Source organism: Sapajus apella, unplaced genomic scaffold (assembly GCF_009761245.1).
Source record: "Sapajus apella isolate SASKATOON/1434 unplaced genomic scaffold, GSC_monkey_1.0 scaffold71, whole genome shotgun sequence".
Classification (NCBI taxonomy): domain Eukaryota; kingdom Metazoa; phylum Chordata; class Mammalia; order Primates; family Cebidae; genus Sapajus; species Sapajus apella.
Genome location: NW_022437011.1, coordinates 7,627,215 through 7,638,973, shown reverse-complemented (window position 1 = coordinate 7,638,973; position 11,759 = coordinate 7,627,215). Strand labels below are relative to the sequence as shown.

Below are 11,759 nucleotides of genomic sequence, written 5' to 3'. Positions count from 1 at the left end.
GTCTTGCCTTTCTTATCCAACTGGAAATATTCATCTTCTTCTTTCTCCAATTTATTGCATGAACACATTTATTGCATGAGTGGCTTCAGGAAGAATTTTAGGGATTCCTGGAAGTAACAGTCTTGACATACTCTCCTCTTCTTCCTTCATCTAGGATGCTTCCTCTTCTCAGTATATTCTTACTTATGAGTATAAAGGTAAATTGACTCCTACTTTGATATTAATTCTGCCTTCAGTTACCCTTAACTTTCCTTTAGTCAGATTTCAACATATCCTGAAGGAAAGCCTTCAGAACCCTGTGTACATGTTGATGGGAATGTAAATTTAGTACAGCCATTATGGAAAACAGAATGGAGGTCCCTCAAAAAATTAAAATTAGAACTACCATATGCTCCAGCAATACCACTCATGGGTATATATCCAAAGGAATTGAAATCAGCACATCAGGGAGATATCTCTACTCTCATGTACATTGCAGCATTATTCACAATAGCCAAGATACGGAATCAACCTAAATATCCATCAGTGGATGAATGGATAATGAAAAAATGTGACACACACACACAGACACATGCACAGATATATATATATATATATATATACGCGCAGTGGAATATTATTTGGCTTTAAAAAAAGAAGGAAATCCTGTTATTTACAACGATATTGATGGACCTGGAGGACATTATGCTAAGTGAAATAAACCAGGCACAGAAAGACAAATACTACATGATCTTAATTTTATGTGGAATCTAAAAAAGTCGAACTCATAGAAGCAGAGAGTAGAATGGTGGTTACCAGGAGCTGAGGGGTGGTTTTGGAACTGGCGAAATATTGGTCAAAACTTCCAAGTTTCAGTTAGATAGAAGAAAGAAGTTCAAGAGATCTGTGGTCTATCATGATGACTGCAGTTAATTACAATGTATTGGATTCTTGAAAATTGCTAAGAGAGTAGATATTAAATGTTCTCACAACAAAAAGTGATAAGTATTTGCGATGAGGTTAATTAGCTTGATTTAACCTCATAATATTATACATATATCAAAACACATTGTTCACTGTAAATGTATATAATTTTATTTGTCAACTATACTGTAATTTTAAAAAGTAAATTAAAGAAGGAAAGACTTCAAAACTAAGACATTGAATTACTCCTCTGGTATATTGTAAAGGCTTTAAAGCTTCAGGTTGGTTGTAAATTCTTTAAAGCTGTGTCTTGTACTTTTTCTATATTGAACGGACAGCTAAGTATACAGTAAGGGCTTAATATATATTTTTTTGATTTATTAGTCTACAAAAAACAAAGCTTACAGGAAGAGAGATTGATTCTGTTCATTATGCTGATGATCTGTGCTGTTGAGACAGGGAGGAAACTTAGGGAACATAAAAAAAAAAAGAAAAGAATGTTTTAGCATTTTCTCATTCAGCTCTGGTTTACTGGACAGACATATTCGATAGTTTACTGATTCTTTGATGACATAAGTAAACACTTATTCATTCCACCAATAGTATTCTTTTCTAGAAGTTTTTAAAATATGAGAAATTATTCTCAATGCAAAATGATTTGAGGTTAGGTGATAGGAGGTTTTTGGATTGCTGGCTAGAGGAACCTGTTTCCAGAGCTTTCTGACAAACCTGAAGGTCCAGTCTTCTAAAAGGCTTATCTGGCAACTGGAGAGAGGCAGACGAGACAATGAGGCCTTATTTTATTCACCAGCTGGCTCAGTGATAGACCAAATTGATGTGAACTATCCACAAATACTGCAAAAAGAGAGAAAATAAAGGCTGATTTTTGGAAGTCTTTCCATGTTTCCTCTCATACATGAGTTTTACCTGCAATACTTGGTTTATGTTTCCATTATACCTTCTTCTCCAACTAGCTACTTACAGACTTGTATTTATCTACCTGCCAGAATGTAAGCCCCTTAAAGGTGAAGGCATGCATTAAAAATACATTTAATTCAGCCAGGTGCGGTGGCTCACGCCTGTAATCCCAGCACTTTGGGAGGCTGAGGCAGGCAGATTATGAGATCAGGAGTTCAAGACCAGACTGGCCAACATGGTGAAACCCTGTCTCTACTAAACAATACAAAAATTAGCTGGGTATGGTGGCTCATGCCTGTAATGCCAGCTACTTGGGAAGCTGAGGTAGGAGAATTGCTTGAACCAGGACCCGAGAGGCAGAGGTTGCAGTGAGCCGAGATCACGCCACTGCACTCCAGCCTGGGCTACAGAGTGAGAATCCATCTCAAAAAAAAAAAAAAAATGTATACACACACACACACACACACACACACACACACACACCCATACACACATATATATTTAATTCACTACTTTTTTGAGGTAAAAATAAACACAAGAAAGACTATTACTGATAGTTATAACATTTGCTCAAGAAAAGTTGAAAAGGAAAAAGAAAATCTTTATGGAAGGAAATTTCTCTTATCAAGGAAAGAACAACATACTATTTAGTCATATACAGGAGATCTCTTCTGCATGTTCAGGGTGGAAATTGGGATTAGAGGAGATTGGATATAATCTCCAAAGATTATCACCTGGAGAAGGTGGTAGAGGTGCCAGAAAACACTCTGGTGGAGTTGTGTATGGACTCGGAAAATCATTGCTAAAGGTGGCAGAGGTAACAGAAGAGGTAACAGGAGTCTGTGTAGGTGTCTGTGGTCTCGAAAACTCATCATCTGTAGTAGGTGGTAGATGTACCAGAAGACACTCCGGTGGCATTTTGTATGGGCTCAGAAAATCATCGGCTGAGGAAGGTGGTAGAGGTGCCAGAAAACATTCGTGTGTGGGTGTCTGTGGTCCCCCAAAATTATCAGCTGGAGAAGGTGGCTGAGGTCCTAGTGGACACTGGAGTCAAGGAGTTGTCAGAGGTCCAAGAGCACCTTTAGCCAATGGGAATGATTGAGCTCCCAGATGACACCCAGATGGAGGAAGTGGCCTGCAACCCATCAGTGGTCTTGAAGGGTTAGCCATGATGTAGGGCGAGTAGGGCAATCCTGAGCAATGATGATGCTGTGCTGCAGCCATATTAACTGCAGGCAGAAGCAGGAAATGTTTTGAAATATATTAATTTGACAGACAGAACCACCACCACTAACACAGGCTGCACCTTATGTTGCTGCTGATAGTTTTTTGCACCTTTCCATCCTCCAAGTTTCAAAATAGCAGCATCAGTGTCATGAAGTCACCCTTCCACTAAGTACCACCGACAGCTAGGGAGTGAAGAAAAGTCATTGGGATAAACTTTTCTCCACATGCCACTGTACCTGCCTGCAAATGTAGGCAGGCTGGGGGCCAGCCCCAGGGAAGACAGAGTCATAATGCAGTAAGGAAGACACATGTTTCAGACACAGGAGTGTCTATGTCTATCCTCATACCTCCCTCACCTCCGTCACCAGAGGAAAGTTCTTGCACCAGATAAACAGTGAGTAAGAGAGGCATGAAAAGCTCATTGCCCACACATGTGTTGTAGCTTCTTTTTGGAGAATGTTCTCCAGGCCTTTTATGTTCTTTTTCTGATTCTCAGAACTCTGCAAGTCAGTGTGACCACCTGCTCCAAATCTAAGAAAACAGAGGCTCCCCGAGGAAGGAGAACATGTGCCCAGGGTCACACAGCTTGCAGGAGGTAGAGTGGAAGTTGATTCTAGCTCTGCCTGCAGGACCCTCTCATTTCCCTTCTGTTTCCCTTCTTGACAAAGGGTCTTCTTCACTCTGGGGGTGCCACCCATGAGCACAAATGGCTCTGGGGAAGTGTGGATTCCTGAAGACATGCAGGGGAACTGGGAGAGGGTTTTCTGACAGAACAATCCAACATACAGAAGTCAGTTAGGCATGGCTAGAATGTTTCTTTCTTTTAACTCCCAGGTAATACAAATTTTAAGTGCATTATGACATAAATAATACTTTTGTACATGGAAAAATGAGGTGGAAATTCTGAAAAAAGCAAGTTTTAGAAATGTGTTTAATTTCAAGTATATAATTCCCATCATGTGTAATCATAAGATTTAGCAGCTGTTGAAGGTACAGAGGCCACACGAGAACCAGCATAGCTGAGCATCATTTAAGGCCTTTGTTGGGAATCGTCGCTGTGGGTAATAGGTTACATTCACTTTCACTAACTCACAGTCGAGGCCTATTTTCTATTACAAATATGGAAATTCTAACACTTAGAATATTAGATCATGGGCACCACCGTATGGGAGTGAAGGTGTTTTTGCACAACACAGTTACTAACAGGAATGGGACTGTGATGAACTATGGAATTGACCTTGTCGAAGACCATTCAAAATTGCACAAAGCACGTATTAATGTTGGATTAACGAGTTTTCACTTTCGTCACTTCTGGGAATACAGCAGATATTTCAAATGTTAATCACTTACCTTATAGAAGAAAACAAACAAAATCACAGCAAAATAAAAGAAAACCCCATATATTTCAGAAATAGACCCCACAACATCTTGAGTAAAAGGGATCAGTCAGAGTTCACTGGGCCATGAGACCTACAGCAGTGGAGGTCAGTGGCATTCCTCATGTTATTTCTGGAATCAGAACAGTAAAAGCCCTTCAGCCCTCAGTCCCTACACATTCATGGCTTCTGGAGGTGCCACCCAGGATGACTAGCTGGGAATGGAGAAGCCAGAAAGCTTGTGGGGAAGATTTTGCTTCTGAAAAAGTCCAGACAGAAAAGGTGTCACAGAACTGACATAGCAGAGGCCAGGCCAGGAGAGGGCGATGGAGGGAAAGACTACAGTGTCCTGATACAGGCAGAGTGAAAATGACCCCAGCATTTACCTTTGTCTTCTCTGTGTTTTCAGTTGGGATGCAGCTGCTGTTCCTCACGGGAACCAAATGAGGTCCAGAATCTGCTAAGGGCCAGAGAAGGGAATGGGGCTAAATCTGGCTTGCATGTTCTGTGCAGAATAAGAAACCCTCCATGCCCTCTGCTGCCATCTCACTCTCTTTGCCACATTCAGGTCACTTACCAGAGGCACAGGGTTTATTGGCCAGATACCTCAGAGGACCCTGGAGCCCTCTGGGCCTCAGCCTTTAGGAACACACCATAGAGCCCTGGTCCAGTGGTTTTCTTAACTCTCAATAGGCTGTGGACAGGTCAGGTGCTAACCAGCTGGAAATGAGCTTTAAATCAGGGGTTCCCAGTACATATCAAAGGAAATCACCCATCATGTGAGCACAGACTCCAAATTAAAATAGAAACAGCCATGGATGGGAAGAACATCTATAGGCCCAGGACAGGAGCAGCACTGCTCCTTTTCTTCAAGCTATAGGGGCATTTAAAATTCTGTGGATTCCATAGTGAATCTAACTTCCATATCTCACAAAGCATTGCCAATATTTATGAACAGAAATGAACGTAAAGAGACTAACAGTCATGAGAAAAGGTAAGAGCTACAGAAATTAAATGGAGGCTGGGTGTGGTGGCTCACACTTATAATCCCAGCACTTTGGAAGGCTGAGGCAGGCAGATCACTTGAGGTCGAGAGTTAGAGACAAGCCTGGCCAACATGGTGAAACTCTGTCTCTACTAAAAACACAAAAAGGAAAAAAAAGTTGCCAGGCATGGTGGCAGGCACATGTAGTCCCAGCTACTTGGGAGGCTGAGGCAGGAGAATTGCTTGAACCTGGGAGGTGGCGGTTGCAGTGAGCAAAAATCACGCCACTGCACTTCAGCCTGGGTGACAAAGCAAGGGTTTCAAAAAGAAAAGAAAAGAAAGAAAGAAATTAACTGGAAAGTTTTAGGGTCATACTTCAAATGTTAGAGGAGTAACATTACATAGAAATTTAGCTTACTAAAGGAGTTATATAGTTCACCATAAACAATTTAAACAAGCAAAAAGAATGAAGAAAGTTCCAAAAGTGCAAATAAATACTTCTTTTCTTAAAGCAGATCTCATGACACTGCTTTATTGATCCATGAAGATATTGCCTGAAAATCTCTGCTCTCATCAGCACTTACAGCTCCCATTTTAAAATGCTATTGTTGTTACTTTTCTCAAGTGAAAGAAAAATAAAGCCTTCACAGTGACTCAAGGTGGGAAGGGGAGCTGGCCCATTTGCCTTGTAGGCCCATCTTCACAGTTAAATGTAACCAAGATGTCAGGATGGGGCAATGTCCACAGTCAGTGGAGGGGCCTGAGCTCCACCATTCACAGGGGACCAGCCAAGAGCCATTCAGCTAGGGCATCTGAGAGAAAGGGGGTCCTGCCACCCAATGGCACAACTGTTCTCTTCATAAGTGCTTGGAACTGTTTCCAGGAAACATGACAATTACCCCACCTGAGCCCTCACCCCTAAAAGGAGAAGCAGGGTGTGTGGATTGCACAGCAGAAATTAAGCAGTTGCCTTCACAGGAGCTCCTACCTCTCCAGAAAGGGTTCTCTAGGGCCAGGTGTTTCTGGGCTGGCTCCTCACTCATGTGGCTCTCTGGCCCTCTCTTCTTTTTCTTCATTTCTCATCTAGAAGACAGAGAAAGAATTGACTTGAAGAAGAATTAAAACACCACGTTCTTTACGAGACAATCAAAGCCTCATCGTAAAACAAAAACATCCTTAAAAATGACCATCACAACTGGGCGTGGTGGCTCACACCTGCAATCCCAGCACTTTGGGAAGCTGAGGTGGGTGAATTACCTGAGGTCAGGAGTTCAAGACCAGCCTAACCAACGAAACTCTGTCTCTACTAAAAATACAAAATTAGTCAGGCATAGTGGCACATGCTTTTAATTCCATCTGCTCGGGAGCCTGAGGCAGAGAATTGCTTGAACCTGGAAGGTGGAGGTTGCAGTGAGCTGAGATTGCACCACTGCACTCCAGCCTGAGTGACAGAGTGAGACTCCAGCTCAAAAAGAAAAAAAATCCATCACGATGACCTACCTGTGCTGCTTGTAGGCAGCCTTCCTCTCTGCCATCTCCCTATCCAAGGCTTGAGCACAGAGCTGAGGGGAGAAAAATACATCCATGTCCTGACCTGGCTGACTATGCCCAAAAGCAAGGAAGACAAACAAAACTTATCCAGTTGTCAAGTGGGTACTTACCCTTCTTGCAGAAGGGGCCATCTGAAAAAGCCACCATGCCCAGCCTGAAAGAACTTCTTTCAAGTTCTTTGTAGAATTTGATTTTTCTGGTTTTAACTCCCAGGTAACACCTGGGAGTTAAAATCAGAAGTGGTACATTAAAAAACATCCCCTACCTGGGTGTGGTGGCTCATGCTTGTAACCCCAGCACTTTGAGAGGCCGAGGTGGGTGGATCACTTGAGATTGGGAGTTTGAGACCATCCTGGCAAACATGGTGAAACCCCATCTCTACTAAAAATACAAAAATTAGGTGGGTGTGGTGGTGACTGCCTGTCATTCCAGCTGCTCGTGGGGTGCTGAGGCAGGAGAATCACTTAAACCCAGGAGGAAGAGGTTGCAGTGAGCCAAGATCACACCATTATATTCCAGTCTGGGTGACAGAGCCAGACTCTGTCAAAAAAAAAAAAAAAACAAAAAAACTTCCCCCAATTTATATTAATAATTCTCTGTTCAGTACTAAGTGGGGTAGAGACTGTTAAATGTGGCAGGGCATGGTGGCTCACACCTGTAATCCCAGCACTTTGGGAGGCCGAGGCAGGTGGATCACCTGAGTTCAGAGTTCAAGACCAGCCTGGCAAAAATGGTGAAAATCTGTCTCTACCAAAGATATAAAAATTAGCTGGGCATGGTGGTGCATGTCTGTAATTCCAGCTACTTGGGAGGCTGGGGCAGGAGACTCACTGGAATCTGGGAGGCAGAGGTTGCAGTGAGCTGAAATTGTGCCACTGCACTCCAGCCTGGGCCAGAGAGTGAGACTCTGTTTCAAAAAAAAAAAAAAGGAGAAACTGTTAAATGTGCCTAGATATCTTCATAACTCATCTATTTTCTGTTTTCTACATATCTTGAAAGGCAGTCCTGAATGGCGGGTAATTATCTGGGTTGTAAAAATAAAACATACTTCATCTTCCCTTAAATATAAAACAGCATTGTGGGATTATTGCTTTTTTCTTGGATCATCGTTGAGAAGGAGGGTCAGCCCCCAGACAACCACATTTTTACTGTCATGAGAGGCAAGAGAAAATATAGAGCTCAATTTATCCAATGGACAAAAAGGCTCAAATGCTGGCACAACTTAGCTGCCGAATTCCTGTCAAGTACAGACTTTGGGCATGCTGATCCCTCTCCACCTGCAACCGGAAACATGCACTTTGAGTGACATCATTCGAAATTACCCTGCCCAGACACACTTTTCATTGATTCTATGATGAACAGTTCCAACAGATTCTCTGGGGCTTTCTCTGCATCATGAGAGACAGTGCGGCTCTGCCCTTCACCTTCCTGCAGTTTGTTGCCTCTTCCCTATGATCTCAGAGGAACTTTGTCTCAGGCCAACTGTTTGTTACTTGGGCTGTTTCATTTCCCATAAAAATTCACTTAAGTTGATTTTTAAGTTGCCCCTATCTCCGTCTATCTCCCTCTCTCCTGAAAAGAGGGTGCTCTGTAAGCATTAACCATCTGACCCTTCTTGTAGTCTTATTTTTTGGCTGGCTCCCATGTTTATGCCTGTTCTGTGTTCTTCTTCTCTTGTTAAGCTGTCTGTTGTTAGTTCATTTTGGCAGTGAACCTTTAGAGAGGAAACTGAAAGCTTTCCTTTCAGCCATACAATAGAATTATAAAGCAGAGAAGTTTAGACAGAATTTCCTATTTAAGTGCCAAAACTTCATACTCCATTTCTGATAAAGAGCACAAAGGTTAAAAAAAAAAAAAAAAACTTATTTTTGACCCAGAGCTCTATTGACATTCTATCAAACAAACACCAACCTATTTAATTTTCATTATGTAAATGGCAGATATTTTTGTAATTCTTATGCTAATAAATCATTTCCCTGATGTTTTTGGTAAAACCTAATATTCATAATAAAGTCCAGAACCATGAATTATTTTAAATAATTTCTTATTTGTGATTACAAGTATACCTCTACAGGAAGTTAGTATACTCACACAAAAGCTAATTTTTCAGAGGAAAAGTCCAACTGTAGAAACTCACAGAAACACAATAGTGATAAGCATCCACAGAACACAAAGAAAGTCATGCCCAGGATACAAATAATCAGGTGGAAAACTGATCGCCTGGAATAATAACAGTTGAAATAATGAAAATGTCAATGACATTTACATTTCAGTAAAAAATAATAATCTTTAGAAACCATCAACCTCCTCCAAGAGGTAACCACACCCCTCAGATATTACCAGGGGATTCCACTACTTCAAAAAAGATTGGAAGTTACCAGTCTCATGTTTTTTGCATGGCTGGTAGTGTTTTTAGGCATTCTAAATGTAGAGTGTCTTTTTCTCTTGATGTAAAGCAGGGATATCCAATTTTTTTTGGCTTCCCTGGGCAATATTAAAAGAAGAAAACTTGTCTTAGGCCACACATAAAATGCATTAACACTAACAATAGGTGATGATCTAAAAAAAAAAAAAATCACAAAAAGGCCAGGCGCGGTGGCTCATGCCTGTAATCCCAGCACTTTGGGAAGCTGAGGCTAGCAGATCAGCTGAGATCAGGAGTTCCAGACCAGCTTGGCAAATATGGTGAAACCTCATCTCTACCAAAAATACAAAAATTAGTCAGGTGTGGTGGCAGGCGCCTGGAATCCTGCTCATGAGGCTGAGGCAGAAAAATTGCTTGAACAAGGGAGGCGGAGGTTGCAGTGAGCCGAGATTGGGCCCTTGCTCTCTAGCCTGGGAGACAAGAGGGAGACTTTGTCTCAAAAAAAAAAAATCACAAAAATTCTTTTTTTTTTTAGACAGTGTCCTGCTCAGTCACCCAGGCTAGAGTGCAGTGGCACAACCTCGGCTCACTGCAACCTCCGCCACCTGGGTTCAATCCATTCTCCTGTCTCAGCCTCCTGAGTAGCTGGTATTACAGGCACCTGCCACCATGCCTGGCTAATTTTTATGTTTTTAGTAGAGACAGAGTTTCACCATGTTGATCAGGCTGATCTGGAACTCCTGATCTCAAATGATCCACTGGCTTCAGCCTCCCAATTATAGGCATGAGACACCACACCTGGCCTGTCATTTCTTTATATTTGGATAACATAAGGACTTTAAGACCCTTTCTCCTTTGGGTCAATCAATGCTCTGCACCATACACATTTTACAAAACAAGGGACAATACAGTCCTCATTCACATCCTGGTCATGTCACTCCTAGTGACTCACGCATTGCAAACCTCCCAGCAGGTGCAGCCCTTTCCTCTCCATCTGATGGGCTTCTCAGCTCCCATCACACTGACTGGACACAGACTCCCTAGAGGCAGCCCCCAAGAGCAGAAGACACTGATGACACAGGGGTTCCTAAAAAGTCATCAAGCCAGATGACACAAAACTCAAATGACATTTCACTTGTTTTGGTTCATTTTGTTTGAGGCAAGAGGGATCCGACTGATCTTTTTTGGAATCTTTTGTAGAGAAGAGGTTTGGCTCTGATGTCCAGGCTAGTGTTAAACTCCTGAACTCAGGTGATCTGCCCACCTTAACCCCCCAAAGCACTGAAATTACAGGCCTGCACTGTGCAATTTGCCATGTAATGCAGCCCAATAACAAGGAAGAAACCCCACAGGTCCAGTCTCTATTCACATGGGTGGATTGATGGCTGGGAAACCCCAGCAGGAGGAGCCAAAAGAGCAGCCACTGCACTGCATGTCCTGGTCCTCTCCTGAGGTGGCCAGGACAGAGGTGGGAGTGGCTTAGGGCTGGAGGAGGGAAGGGGATGGGATGGGGTGGGATCTGAGTTGGGGAAGGGAGGGGAAGGTGGGGGGGATGTTGGGCACCTGGAGGAGGGGGAGGAGAAAGGGGTCTGGGAAAGGATCCGGTTCAAACTAAGTCTTTAAGGGCGAATGGGAGGTTCAGCTACAAGTCAGGGAGAAAGTCTATCAGGGAAGCAACAGGACATGCAGGGCAAGAAAGCGGGAGGCTCAGGAGCAATTAGACGGAGACCAGGCACTGGTTTTCACTAACCCTTCTCCTGTCTGGGTGCTGCCTAAGCAACTCTGGGGCTTTATACTCCCTCTTCACCAATCCCCGGCCCCTGAACATGGTGCCTCACAGTGGACATTCCACGGAGCACATGCGTCCTCCAATGCCTCTCCCCCATCTCAGTCCCCCATGCACCTCCCAAGGACAGGTCCTCTCTGGAAACTTCACAGAACTGATTTCTGGTCTTCCCCACCAGCTCCCTGTCCCTGCTTCTGGGTGGTTCCTTCATGAGCTCCCAGTGTTTCTCATGGTCAGTCTTGGCTGCAAAACATAAGAAACAAATGATGGCAGACGGCAGGAAGAACCTCACACACAAGCACAGTGGGAGGCTCCACAGCCCCTCTCAGCCATTCATATTCTAAGCAACAAAACATCAGAAGGATGCAGAAGGTCCCAATAGTAAACTATCTCCATCACATCCATGGAGCCATCCATCCATCATTCAGTATCCTGGGAACAAATGTTGGAGCTACCTTGATTTTAAGCATGAATGGTACATTTACAAAAATTAACCTTATTTTGTTCATCAAGCAAATCTCAGTATAGTTCAGACAAATCCAATCACACAGCAGGTTTTTGATAACAGAATTGTGCTAGAAGTTAATGATTAAAAGCTAACCCAAAATTACTATATGCTTGGAAATCCAAAGTGCCCTTATAAGATAT

The 11,759-nt window shown here is 42.9% G+C and overlaps 1 long non-coding RNA gene across 1 annotated transcript; it reads right to left on the bottom strand.

The window, feature by feature from the left end:
- Window positions 1-9,403: 9,403 nt before the first annotated feature.
- Window positions 9,404-11,397, bottom strand: LOC116531636. Its single transcript, XR_004260500.1, has 2 exons — window positions 11,267-11,397; window positions 9,404-9,444 (listed from the first exon to the last, which is right to left on the bottom strand). It is a non-coding gene; the product is annotated as an uncharacterized LOC116531636 (long non-coding RNA).
- Window positions 11,398-11,759: the final 362 nt, after the last annotated feature.